General features: G+C 45.7%; 1 protein-coding gene across 8 annotated transcripts in view; it reads right to left on the bottom strand.

Moving 5' to 3' along the window:
* Positions 1–7,872, bottom strand: part of ZBTB38 (zinc finger and BTB domain containing 38) — a 160,796-nt gene extending 152,924 nt beyond the window's left edge. For 4 of the 8 annotated variants that reach the window (XR_013333322.1, XR_013333321.1, XR_013333323.1 and 1 more), the window contains exon 1: positions 7,703–7,872. The gene's annotated coding sequence lies outside the window, so the exon portion shown is untranslated. Of the gene's footprint in view, positions 1–7,454 lie in introns of all 8 variants that reach the window. The other 4 variants (XM_077756702.1, XM_077756708.1, XM_077756704.1 and 1 more) reach the window with 3 other exon arrangements.
* Positions 7,873–14,145: the final 6,273 nt, after the last annotated feature.

The following is a 14,145-nucleotide window of genomic DNA, read 5'->3' as shown; positions in this document are numbered from 1 at the left end:
AGAGGGAGTCACAGACTGAAACAGGCTCCAGGCTCTGAGCTGGCAGTCAGCACAGAGCGCAACGCGGGGCTCGAACCCATGAACCGCGAGATCATGACCTAAGCGAAAGTCGGACGCTTAACCGACTAAGCCACCCAGGCGCCCCAGAAGAGGCCCAGATTCTATTTGCCTTTCAATGAACTCCATCAGGAGAACAAGCATGGCGGCTTACATGGACGATCCTTTTACATGGATGGTCCTTTTACATGGACGGTCCTTCCACAGGGATTTAGAGATAGTCCCCAATTGTTTGGCAAGGCACTCAGTAGAGAACTTAGGTATCTTACATTGCCTCAAGGAACAGTATCACAACATGTTGATGAAATTTTAATATGTAGCCCCACAAAAGGGGCCTTAGTCTATAATTTTATTGTGTACTAAACCTTCTCGGAGAGAGAGGATACTGAGTATCATATAAAAGGCTGAAATTTCTAAACAGAAGTTACAATACTTAGGATATGAATTAACACCTGGAGAGCATTCCCTGTCAATTGAAAGAAAAAGAGCTATAATAGAATTGGGACCTCCTGCCACAAAAAAACAACTCCAAACATTTTTAGGAATGGCTGGATTTTGCCACCCATGGATTCCAGAGTTTTAAGTCTTTACTAAACCTCAATATAAGGCCACTAGGGGGCCAAATAAGAGCCTTTAAAGTGGGACAGAGAACAACAGGAGGCCTTTCAACAACTAAAAACTAACCTATCTTTGGCCAGGCTCTGGCTCTACCAAACTTAGAAAAGCCATTTACCCTATTCATTGCTGAAAAGCAGGGCCAAGCCCTAGGAGTACTAACACAAAAACTACGGCATGAAATGAGACCTATAGGATGATTTTCCAAACCATTGACAGTACAGCCCAAGGATGGCCAACATGTCCCTGAGCAATAGCAGCTACTGCACAGCTCATAGAAGCAGCAGCTAAACTTTCAATGAGACAGCCATTAACAGTGATGGCTTCTTGTCAGGTTCAAGGAGTTTTAGAAATTAAAACTTCAGTGAATGACAGGGGGATAACTAAAGATCACGTTATACTTTAGACTCCCACGATACTGTTCTCAAAACCTGCCAAACCCTAAACCCAGCATCCCTCATGCCTGGACAAGATCATGCTACTATTGTGTCTGAACATGACTGTAAAGAGGTAATAGAATTAGTCTATTCCAGTCACATCTGGATCTAAAAGAGCAAGCCACAGATAGTTGGTTTATAGACAACAGAAGTTTTATATAAGAAAGACAAACTAAACCTGGGTATGTAATTGTTAGTTTCATGAAAACTACTAAAGCCAACCCATTACCAACCAATGCTTCAGCTCAAAAGGCAGAACTGATAGTTCTCACACAAGCTCTTCAGTTAGCTAAAGGCCTGAGAGTCAGGGTGCTTGGATGGCTCAGTTGGTTAAACATCTGACTCTTGGTCTTGGCTTGGTCAGGATCTCAGTTCATGCGTTTGAACCCCACATCATGCTCACTGCTGTCAGCACAGAGTCTGCTTGGGATTCTGTCTGTCCTTCTCTCTGCCCTCCCCACTCATGTGCACACTCTCAAAAATAAATAAATAGATAAACATTTTTAAAAAAGGCCTAAGAGTCTATATATACAGATTCAAAATATGCCCTCCTTGCACTTCATGCATATGGTGCCATCTGGAAGTAAAACAGATTATTAATTAGCCTAAGTCCCCTATTAAATATGGACTTGAAACTGTAACTCTGTTTGAGGCAGTTCATCTCCCTAAAGAAGATTCTGTAAAGCATCTTGGAGGAATCCAAAGGGAACAAATCTAGAGTCTAAAGAAAATAATTTAGATGATTGGGCAGCCAAAGTGGCAGCTTGAACTAAACTAGTTCTGAGTCTTACACCAGTCTCTAATCTCTTAAGCACTGTGGTTCCCACTTATACTATGGGAGGAAACAACAGGGACTTGGGGAAGGATATGCTAAAACTGCTGAAGGATGGTATTAAGAATGATAAAGGGGGGCACCTGGGTGGCTCAGTCGGTTTAGCATCCAACTTCGACTCAGGTCATGATCTCACAGTTTGTGGGTTCGAGCCCCGCGTCAGGCTCTGTGCTGACTGCCAGCTCAGAGCCTAGAGCCTGTTTCAGGTTCTGTATCTCCCTCTTTCTCTGACCCTCCCCTGCTCACGCTGTCTCTCTCTCTCTCAGAAATAAATAAAACATTAAAAAAAAAAAAAAAAAGAACGATAAAGGAGAAATCTTTGTCCCTAAGGAGAAACAATGCAAATTAGCACCAGGCTTGCACCAGGCTACTCATATGGGAAGAAAAGCTTCATGGAATTTCACCAAACCCTTGTTTGATGGAATAGGATTAAGAGCCGTTTTATAAAAGGCATGTAAATCGTGTGCAATGTGTGCCCATGTTAACCTTGAAGGTGCACTACGGCCACCTTCTCTCTGTAACACTTGCCCAAAGATGTGAAAAGTACCCTGGGGAAGACTGGCAAATTGATTTTACACAGTTGCCACCTTGTAAGGGATATATTCATTAGTCTTTGTAGATACGTTTACTGGATGGTTGGAGGGCTTCCCATGTAAGGCAGAAAAAGCTACTGAAGTAACAAAGGCTTTATTAAGGGAAATCGGTCCTTAGTTTGGGCTCCCTGATCTCTTCAAAGTAACAATGCCCCATCCTTTACAGCCCAAATTACAGGTAGCCTGAGCCCACAAAACTAAATATTTTTTACATACAGCCTGACATTCTCAATCGCTAGCCACAGTTGAAAAGGCCAACCATAATTTTGAAAGATACCTCACCAAGATGAGCACAGAAACATAAGAAAGCTGGATAACTCTTACAAATAGGTCACTTAGGAATAAGAACCACCCCACAGGAAAGAATAGGGTTAAGCCCTTTTGAATTAATATATGGTAGACCCTTACCATTGACTTATCCGCAGAGCCAGATTAAATTAATGTTATGCTTTTCATTAGATGCTAGATTAATCCATAAAATTCTTAACAAATATGCTAATAAGGTACTGCCAAAACCAGACCCTAAGGAAATTCAAAATTCTTTGCAAGTAAACTCCAGAGAACTAGTCTATTCAAATGACTGGCAGGCAAACAACTCAGGAGAACTAATTCCTAGATGGAAAGGACCTTACAGAGTCATTTTAAGCACTCCACTGCGGTAAAACTAGAAGGTCACTCGACTTGGATTTGTATTTCTAGAATTAAACTTATACCCTTTCAACAGAGGATGGCAATGAGCTGGTCGACGTGCCCTCATATTCCTGCGAACCAGCAGAAGGTCTAGGTCTCAAATTCCTTTTCAACAACAAGATAAGAAAACATGAAGGTCTCTTTTCTGTTACCTGCCATCTACACACCATCCTAAGTGGTAACTCTTTTCTACAATCAGTGTAACATTATGTGGAGCTACAAAACCAGTATTCATGCTGGATTGTGGCTTACTGCCCATATCAAGCACTTCAGGCCTTCCTTGGTGAGTTTCTCCTTTACAAGGTACAGATTGGCATTATTTACACCACTACATCGCTGATATGATTCATCATCTTGATACAGGCACAGAGAGGGATATTTTTATTACCGGCAAGAATGTTTCTGGCTGGCCTACAGCAAATGTTACATGTGACTCTCCAGGCTATAAGATGGCTTCTCTTGTCCTTAAACTATTAAAATTTTAACTGAATATGGCAACCTACAGGTAGGCTCATAACAACAAATTCCCCAACTACATAGTCCTTCCTGCCGACACATCCAGGAAGGATGACATCAAATATGGGATGAATGTATGTGGCTTATTCCCACAACAAGACAACTAAGCCAGAGGTCATTTTATGCTGGGAACTGAAAACACCATACTCTCGATGCATGGCCCAATATACTCACTAAATGGAATGGTTCCCCCAGAAGCCTGTGACCATACCATTATTTTATAGGCAACTGATTGGTTTGCTACTGACTGGACAAAATGACCAGCCATCAGATGGCTAGTGCCTAATGGAACACAACAGTTATGTGGGACAAATATGTAGCCATGGCTTTCACCAGGCTGGACTGGAAGGTGTACTAGAGGTTACGACTAGATGTATGGCCATAGCACTAAGACTATCACAAGTCCAGCTAGTCTTCCATATCTAAAACAACAATGGACAAGATCTGCGTTCCATTGGTATAATCATCTGACATCTATTTCTCTTCTATCAGTAGGTTTAGAAAATGCCATATGGCACATGGAGGCCCTTGATAAATACACAATGAAGGCTTTAATTGACTCTTAAAATACTGCGGCTCCTGGGTGGCTTAGTCGGTTAGGCGTCCGACTTTCGCTTAGGTCATGATCTCACAGTTCGTGGGTTCGAGCCCCGCGTCGGGCTCTGTGCTGACTGCCAGCTCAGAGCCTGGAGCCTGTTTCAGAGTCTGTGACTCCCTCTCTCTCTGACCCTCCCCTGCTCACGCTGTCTCTCTCTCTCCTAGAAATAAATAAAACATTAAAAAAAAATACCATTATATTATTTACCTCTGAAATAACTCAAGTATATTTAAAGTAGTTCTACAAAATAGAATGGCATTAGATGTCTTAGCAGCACAAGGAGGAACATGTGCTGTTATTAAGGTGGAATGTTGTTCTACATTCAAGATTATGACAAAAATATAACAAGATTACTTACTGATATGAATAATCAAATTGGTGCTCTTAAAGACCTACATTGCCACTTAATGACTGGTTAAGTTCCTGGTCAGGAGGCGGGCTGTGATCCACACTAAAGGGTCTTTTCATTGTTCTTTTTATTTTCATTGTAATAGTAATCCTAATGTGTGGTCACTTTTGCTTTGTTCTACATGCAAGTAGTTCCTGATTCCCTCACCCAGCCGACACATGATCCTTACTACTCGAAACAAATTCATCCTGATGTCCACTCTGAACTCCACAGCCTCCCATAATAGTTACTTGTAGGGACAGACAGTGACTAGTTTTGGTTCATAGGCTGGGATATGTCTTATGACTGCTGTCAGCCTGAAGAAGTTACAGAAGATGAGGCCTTCACCCTTCAACAACCTTAAAGATTTAAGGACCAAAAATTGGTCAGGGGAGAAATGATGAGGGACAGAAGCAGGAAAATGTTCATTTTTGGCTGATCTACAGCCTGCACAGTTCCAGTAAGGATCAAACATGTGCTGGTTGCTACATTCTTAAGGGCCTCATGACAGTCTGTACATCTCACTCATAGTTAATACCAAACTGAATGAGAAGCAATAGAGAAATGTTACAAAAGTAGTTTTATGCGTAGAAATTCAAAGAAAAAATTTATGACCCAACACTCCCTGCATATCCCCTTCCCCTTGAGGACTAGGTATATAACCACCAGCTTCATACAGCAAAAAAAGTGCAGTCCTTTCTGCAAATGGGTCTTGCCTCTGTGCTGCTTAAATGAACTTACTAAGTTGTACCACAGAACATTTCAAGAATCCTTTCTTTCCCCTTGTACTCGATGATCCTGCAACACACCTGGGGAACTTTTCAGGCCCTGTAATGGCAGACTCCACATTTCCTGAACAAAAAGTAAATATGTGTATGGGAGTGCAGCAGGGACTTTTTCCATGCTCAAAGGAAGCACTTCCAAATAGTTCCCAGTAATAGTTAACCGGAAGACCTGAGTTAATTTTTTTTTCCCCAGACCTGTGAAAGCCCCTGTATTAGTTTTCTAGGGATGGCATAACACAACATCATAGACTAGGTTGTCTAACCAACAAAAATTAATTCTCTCACAGTTCTGGAGGATGTTAGCCCAAGATCAAGATGTCAAGCAAGGGCTGGTGTCCTATGAGGCCTCTCTACTTGGTTTGCAGATGGCTGCCCTTCTGGCCTTTTCTCTGTGCATGCAAATCCCCAGTGTGTCTTTTTTGTGTGCAAATTTACTATTTTTCTAAGGAGACCAGTCAGACTGGATTAGGGCCCACTTAAAATGGCCTCATCCTAACTTAAATACCTCTTGAAAAGCCCTATCTGCAAATACAATCCCATTCTGAAGTACTGAGTGTTAGGGCTTCAACATCTGAATTTTTATGGTCACAATTAAGTCCTTTACAGCCCTCTCCCTTTGCGATACTTGATATCAGGTCGCCCTGTCATTCACTGTGTGGAAAACGGCACGAACCACAGAGAAAGCCAGAGACTACAGGGCCTCTGCTTCCTAAAAGAACCCTTGCCTCAAACCAAGAAAGAAGTGGAAGAGTCTTGGGATTTGCACCCCTGTATGCCTACTTCTTGCACTCTATTACAGAGAGAGCATCGTTGATGCATTCCCAGGATTTGGGGGCATTTCCGAGTTTTAAAAGTGACAAAGTAAGTTTCTACTTGAAGCAGCTGAAATGTCTAGTTTACACCTGAGGGTCACATGGGAAAGACATGAGCCATTCATGACCAGAAGTTGCAGAGTAAGGAGTCTTGAAAGATCTCAGGTTGCTTTTAGAAACAAACTACAATGTGATAACACGGCCGAGACGAGAAGTAAAAGAACTCTGCAAGGTACTGTTAGTAGCACTCTGAAAGTCAGTATTTCCTGTTTGCTAACAAACCTCATTCTCCACAGGGGCCTTGCTCAATGGTAGCAGGTCTTGTAATGCCAGGGGCTCTAGGTCAATTCACTGAAAGCCAGGTGTTTCTATTTTACCTTCCTAATCCCTGCCTGTCCCCCTCAAATTTTTCGATTGTTTCTAATCCCCGTTAATCTTCCCACTGCCATTTGTTCTCACTTCCCCCTATCTTTTCAAGTGCTTCTTGGTTCCCCCAAACCTTTGTCCCTTTCGCTCTCCGTCAATCCCAGTCCTTTTAATCACTCCCAGTCCTACAGATAACCAACCCCCTTTACATTCCAGGGCTTTATCCCCTCCCCTTAACGCCCATTCCTCCAGCCCCTCCCTCTACGTCATTCCCGTAGCCCCGCCCACCCTGCGTCAGCCCCTCCCCACCTCAAAGGGAACGCAGGCCTTTTGATCGTGATAAACACAGTCCAACTGCCTACTGAAAGCACTGTACCGATTTACACTCATAACCACCGAATTCGATGAACAATTGATGTTAGAAACATTGTCACCAACCCTATTGCTCCTTTTAACTATCTGATAGCATTTTTTTTGTGAAAATAAACATCTTGCTGTTTTATAGTGTATTTTTCTCGATTACTAGTCATGTTGGAAATCTTAACCTGTGTCTTTTTGGTTAACTATTTCTGGTTCTGTGAATTTCCTGTTCATATTCTTTGTCCATTTTTCAATTGGGTTGCCTTTTCCTCATTGACTTATATTTGTATTATTAATCTTTTATATAGTTCACGAATATTTTCTCCTCGGCATCCCTTCTAACTAGGCTGAGCAGGGCTGCATATTCCTTAAAATGCTGTTATGCAGATATAATGGAATACTGACCAACTAAGACTTTGTAGACATGTTCAAAAGTTGTTAAAAGAATTGCATCCAGTATGAACTCCCAGCGGAAGACAGGATAATGCAGGGAACAAGGGTACCCGAGACTGCCTCGCCATACAGGCAGTCTCTGTCTTCAGAGACGCCCGGGGGTGGGCAGAGAGTCTGTAGCAGCGGCAGCAGGCAAAGCCAGAGCAAGCAGAGGGAGTGCAAAGCTGAGAAGGGCCGGCAGAGGAACCATAACACAGCACCGAGAAGCGCGGAAGGACCGTGGCCGGGTCTTTCCCTTCAAAGTCGGGTTTCTCTGACTCACGAACGACCTCTGGAGGCAAACACTCTACAAACTTCGCTCCGTTCTACCCACTCAGAAAGCTTCTCCACGGCCAGGACGGTCCCACCTTTTGCTTTCGCAAACGAGGGCATTTCCGGGATGGGGACCCCGAGGGCCTTTCTGGGAAATGGATTCTTGGTCAGAAGGATTCTGGGAGTCGTAGTACCTACTGTTCCCTTTGTGCACGCACATTTCCGTTTTCACTTTGCGGCCGCTAGTTCTGCAGCATGGGCAAGTCGCGTACGCCTATGTCGCTCTGGCTCCTTGTACCACGGGGAGGGGTCCCAGGTTAGAACGGACTTGGGTCCTCTGTCAGTTATGATTGCAAATTGCAATTAGGCAATTACAGCGACTTGTGATATCGCCGAGATGTTAGATGTAGGGACAGCGCCTCACGGCCTGGAGGAAGAGGCGTCAGAGCTAAAGCCTTGGGGGTGTGGCTTAGGACCAGGTTTGAGGGCCAATGCGTACGAATTCTGGGGCCTCGAGAGCTCAGAGTCCCCTTCGAGCAGGGCAACGAACTTAAAAGGGCCTTCCAATTACTGAGGAGTAATCCAGGGAGATGTGATTATCAATGGTGACAGTGGCAGTGTGGACTGAGTGGATGATAAGGGCTCAGGGGGAGGAAAGAGTTAAGGATTCCCAGATTTCTGATGTGGGCTGCTGGCATGTATGCAGATGATCTTGCTTTATGAAATACTTGCTGCTAATCTCTCGACTCCAAAAAACATTGGAGGGTCCTCCTTTGTGTAAATCTGTTCACAAAACTATTGAGATGCATGCTTTGACCCAAAGGACATTCATTCTCAGAGCCATACAGCTCTGTTCTACCCACCCTTGTACGCACATTGCTGTGTAAATACACACAGCCATATAGCTACTCATGATCATATACTTATACATACTCCAGGCTCCAGACAAGGGCCCTGATATATGTATCCATCTCAGTTCAAAGAGCCTCGCCCAGAGCTGAGGTTGTCCTGCTATCTCGGGCTAAGTGTGGCCTCTACGCCAAAAGAACACATGTTGATTTCTTTGGGCCTCTCTCTGGAAACTTTACACACAGCTCAGCCTTTATCTTTCCTCCTACATCCATGTCCATTATGACTCTGGCTCTTCCTAGTTACTTTCTTATCACTGGCCTAATGGGAGGGATAAATGGGGTTTAAATTCAGGTAAGGTTTTTGCTTAACTGAATGTTTGCCAAGGGCTTTTCCAGAGCAGTAGTTCTGAATGTGTGTCTGCTGGACTCTTTTAAAGAATCCAGTGAAAGCTGTGAACATGTTTCCCAGATAAACAGCTGTATAACCACACGATTTTGAAAACAAAATCAGAACCCATATTTTGGTCCCTGATTAAGAACTTCACTCGATCAGAGGATCAGTTTCCTGGTTGCCCTTTCTGTAATTTTCAAGTGGTGCCGGAAGGGGAAGAGTAGGGCCCCAAGCCCCCAGAGGACGAAGCACAGGGCCTCATCAAGCCTCAGGCCATGAGGATGGGGCAGCCTGTCTTTCCATCCTTCTGGTACCCTTAGTTTTGGACCCAGGCTGTCAGTCTGTGGGACCTCTGCTGGGCAGTCAGTCATTCAGCTGGTTAGTGGAAGAGTCAGCTGGAAGACAGTTCAAGCTTATCAGATATTTAGTTATTTAGTGTTAGAGGGTCAGTTAAAAAGCCAGTAGATCAATCAAATGATTTGTGGTTTAGAAACTTAATCAGCCAACTGGCCAGTCACTTAGTGTTAACTTTTCAGATGGACAGTGGTCCTTCAGGATTCATCAGTTGAAGGTCGATATAATGATCAGTCCATTCATCAGGGAGTCAGTTCTTGAGAATGCTGAACAGCTGGGTCACCAGTGAGACAAAAGGGCAGCTGTGGTGAAACCATCTGGATACAGAGTGTGTTTCTACTTGCTACATCCTGAAGACAATACGGTAGCGCTCCCCGCTCCTTATTTGCAGTTTTGCTTTCTATGGTTTCGGCCACGGGTCACATGTGGTCCAGAAGCAGATGATCCTCCTTCTGAGTTATCCTCAGATCAGTAGTAGCCTAATGCTACATCACAGTGCCTACAGCGGTCACCTCACTTCATCTCATCATGTAGGCATTGGATCATCTCACATCATGACAGAAAGGAGGGCGAGTGTAGTATAATATTTTGAGGGAGGGAAAGAGAGACCACATTCACAGGACTTTTATTACAGTATATTGTTATAATTTTTCTGTTATTATTAATATTGTCTTACCATGCCTAATTTATAAATTAAACTTTATTATAGGCATGTATGTATAGGAAAAAACATCGTATATATAGGGTTCAGTATCTGCGGTTTTAGGTGTCCACTGTGATCTTGGAATGTATCCCTCGAGGATAAGTGGGGGCTAATGTATAGGCAAGTGGGGAGATGAGGTGACTCCTAGGCCACCAGAGGGAGCTTCAGTTTGCTGGGAAAAAGAGGCTGTAGAACAAGGCCCAGGCAGAGCTGACACTAGACGGCAGAGTGGCGCCCCTTCACAACCGCGCCCTGCACACTCCAGAGCTAAACTTCAGGCTTGTAGCAGCCCAGTCTCTGGCCAGCTTGAGGAAAGGCTCCAGAAAGGATTTCTCACCGAGGAAGTGCTTAACCAAGACATGCTTGACTCCCGAGCTAGGAGGAAGCCAGCCAGCTACTGACCAGAAGGACTGGCCACTTCCAGGCACCGCTGCCAGGAGCACACCAGCCATGGGGGAGGAGGGAGAATGGAGGAGCATCTTACCTGTCTCTCCCAGGGCACGGAGGGTGGCAACTCCCTAAAGCTGAAGCACTGAGGGCAGGATCTGTCTTCTGTCGAGGTGCATGCCACTTTCTGGGCTGCTTCTTTGAGCAGCTGCTTCTCTAGGGGTCCAGGAGGGGCTAGATCACTTGACCTAAAGCCGATGAGTCCAATTCCTTTTCTGGACTCTGGTCAGCTGCTCCTTCTGCAATGGGCAGTAACTCTAACGCACAAAGAAGGAGGTTAGATATAGATAATGAAGGCAACATGGAGAAAGGTTGGGCTCTGAGCTCAATTTCCCTTTGGGAATAGCTGAGATGTTAACATAAGGTGTCAACTACGGCATTGGGCACAAAGGTAGGACTCAGAAGATTCGAGTTCTTTTCACCGCCAAAGGGAAGTTAGGAGCCCAGGTAGTTGTATCGGCCAGTTATGCCTAGAGCATGATGTTAGGCCTCCAGATGGGCTTGCTGGCTTAATGGGCAGGAGCATATTCCAGCTCCAGCTGGTTTCATGTCAGAGCAGTTAAAAGAAAGAATAACTTGGGGACAGTAGTGATTATAGAGGGTCCTTGGGCCTGGTGCTTTCTGTGCACGCTCACAGGAGGTATCCCTCCCCAGTTTCAGATGGGGAATCTGAGGTAGGAAGTGATGTAGAACTGGTTTTGAATTCAGCCTGTGTGGTCCCAAAGCTCTTTTCTTCTCTGGGATACCCTACTTCAGACACAAACGGGGAAGCAGAAGAAAGTGAAAGACTAGGAGGTTGCTAGGTCCTGAGGAAGATTTGCTGGGGGAGGGGGGCCTCTGGACAGGACGGTTCCCTTCAGAGATTCTGCAAACCCAGCATCCCACATGGTGACACTGACCCTTTTTCACTCTCCCAGGCATGCAAGGAATGTGTCTACAACAGCAGTCTGTGCACAACCCCTGTGGCCTTGTGAGTCCCCTTAGGGGGCTTGGATTTTCTCTAGAGGGTAGAGGACGACCATGGGGTTTTAACGAGCAGGGGCATGGTTTGATTTGTGCTGACACAAGTGTACAGTCCGTATGCCAGAGAGAAATACTGAGTGTGGATTTAGCACGTATTAGTAAGCCCTCACCCATTCACGTGGGGCCCGTGAGGAACGCTGACTGTGATGGTGGAGTGGTGATGAGCCAGGGTTCGGGAGTCAGCTGCTTGACTCCCAGGTCTGCCACTTCCCTGCTGGGAGGCCTGAGAGGGTGACCCCTCCTCTCAGTTTCTCCAGCTTAAAAATGGGAGACAATAAGGAGGATTTCAGAGGCACAGGATTGCTATAAGGCAGAAACAAGGCTTTGCTTACAAAGCACAGCGTAGCCCTGGGACCCCGAAGTGCCCAGTGAACGCTGGCTTCTCCCATTGAACACGTCTCCCAGTCCTCTCTCGGCCTTACGTCTTTGTACACCCACTTTTTTTTTTTTTTTTACAAATAGTTTATTGTACACCCACTTTTATGGTGACCGAGTCCATGCAGGCCTTGACCTGACAGCCTCTCCTTCTCTTGCCTTCTCCCCCAGGGCTTCTCAGATGCCAGGGTGCCCAGGTGAACCTTCTGCACTCCGTGTCCGACCCCGCAGCGCAGCGCAGACAGCTGCGGATGGGAGTGAGGGATCTATGTCGCTCTGGTCTTCCCCCAGGTGAACGGATCAGATGCGTCTCAGGTGTGTCCGGAAGTCATGTGGGCTGGAGCCACCAGTGACCATGTCAGCTCGGCAATGCATCCCCACTACAGCTTTCCCTCTTCCCTTTGTCACCTTCCCTGTCCTTCGCTCCTGTCCTTGGGATAACATTCATAAACACCTACACTTAAGGGGTTTTTTGTTTTCTGTTTTATCCCCCCTTCAGACTGCTCTCAGAACTCAGGCTAAAACAACCCATTAGAAGATGATCCTACTTTCTTAGAAATGCTGCATTAGGAAAAAAAAATGGGAGGAGAAATGCAGGGAGCTAGAATCACGAATGTAACAAGGAGCATTCCCTGGACTGACGTCGACTCAGCTGTATGAGTGGCTTCAGGTTTTGCTCATTCTAGGAGGGAAGTGGAGTAAGGGAGCAGGGAAGCCGTGTGCCAAGGGAGCGAGAAGAGATCTGTCATCTGGGAAAACTCTTGTTCCAGTCCTGAATCTGCCACTTCCTAGTGATTGGGGCATCCTGGGCAGAGGTCCACCTCTGGGCCTCAGTCTCCTGTAAAATGAAGATAATAAATGCTTACACATCCCGTGAGACATAATGGCTATGTCAGTGTCCAGCCCCTGGTATGTGCTCAATAAATGTCTTGGCAGAACAGCTCTCATAATCAGCTTTGGGCTGTTCAAGATCAAGTTTCTCCTATTGCTTCTTGTGTGCTTACTTAACTTCCACGCTAAAGTAAACCCCTCAAAGGCAGTGATAGAAGAAATTTGTGATCAAAAGATATATTATCCCTTTCAAGTAAATGACCCCAATTTTACCACCCAGACCAGCGGAGGCCTTGAGCCCGAGGCTTTGTTTGCCTTCTGTTGCAGGTAGGTTCCCAGGAGCAGACTCTGAGACAGACACACAGCGGGAAGTTTACCGGGGAATGTTCTTAGGGCTGAGGCTGTGGAGGAAGAGAAGGCAGCAGATGAGGGAGAAGTGGGCTGTGATGCAGTCATGAGGCCTCAGCTGATGCCGTGGGGAGCGATGAAACAGGGATGGCCTTTCAGGGTTGTTCCCGGGGGTTTCAATCCCTGCCCTGCCTCGTCATAGGATATGGCTGTCCTGGAAGGGAGACACTGCCAGCTTGTACACTGCCAGCTGCTGGGAGGAGTCCTGAAACGGGGCGGGGGGTGGGGGGGGAGGTGTTTGTGTGGTGGAGCACCCACACCTTCAGTCCCAACGCTGGCTTCGGGGAATGTGGTAATTGCTGCAAGTCCTCTTCCCAATATCCACTCCCCATTCTTCCTTGTTAAGAGGTACCTGGGGGCGCCTGGGGGGGCTCAGTCGGTGTCCAACTTCAGCTCAGGTCACGATCTCATGGTTCATGAGTTTGAGCCCCACATCAGGCTCTGTGCTGACAGCTTGGAGCCTGGAGCTGGTTTCGGATTCCATGTCTTCCTCTCTCTGTGCCCCTCCCCTGCTCATGCTCTGTTTCTCTCAAAAATAAACAAACATTAAAAAAAAAAAAAAAAAGAAATGCTTGATTTGAGACAGCAATGTGCCCGACAGAAATACTCACTTTCCTAGATTCCTTTGCAATGGAGGTGGACCAAGGGACCCTGTTCTAGCCAGTGAGATGTAAACAGCAGTCCGGGTTTCTGATGACATGCTAGGGCCACTGGGGAAAATGAAAGGCTTTATTTGCTTAACCGTTGTATTCAGGTTTCTTGTGGCATGTAACCAAACAGTCCTAAATGGTTTTGAGAGGCACTGTCATATCCTGCTTAAGAACACGGTCCTTCGAGTTCAATGGACAAGAGCTTTGAGTCCCACTTCTGCAGCATACTACCTGAAACCTCTGATGGTCACTCCATCAGACTTAACCTGTTTCTATAAACTGGGGATGACAGTACTACCTAATAGGTGTGTCACATAACACTGGGGTACCCAACCTGTCCCAGTTTGCCGGGAACGTG

Source organism: Crocuta crocuta, unplaced genomic scaffold, assembly GCF_008692635.1.
Source record: "Crocuta crocuta isolate KB4526 unplaced genomic scaffold, BGI_CrCroc_1.0 scaffold337, whole genome shotgun sequence".
NCBI lineage: Eukaryota > Metazoa > Chordata > Mammalia > Carnivora > Hyaenidae > Crocuta > Crocuta crocuta.
Note: the sequence above shows the minus strand (reverse complement) of the source record. Positions and strands in the feature narration are given on the sequence as shown.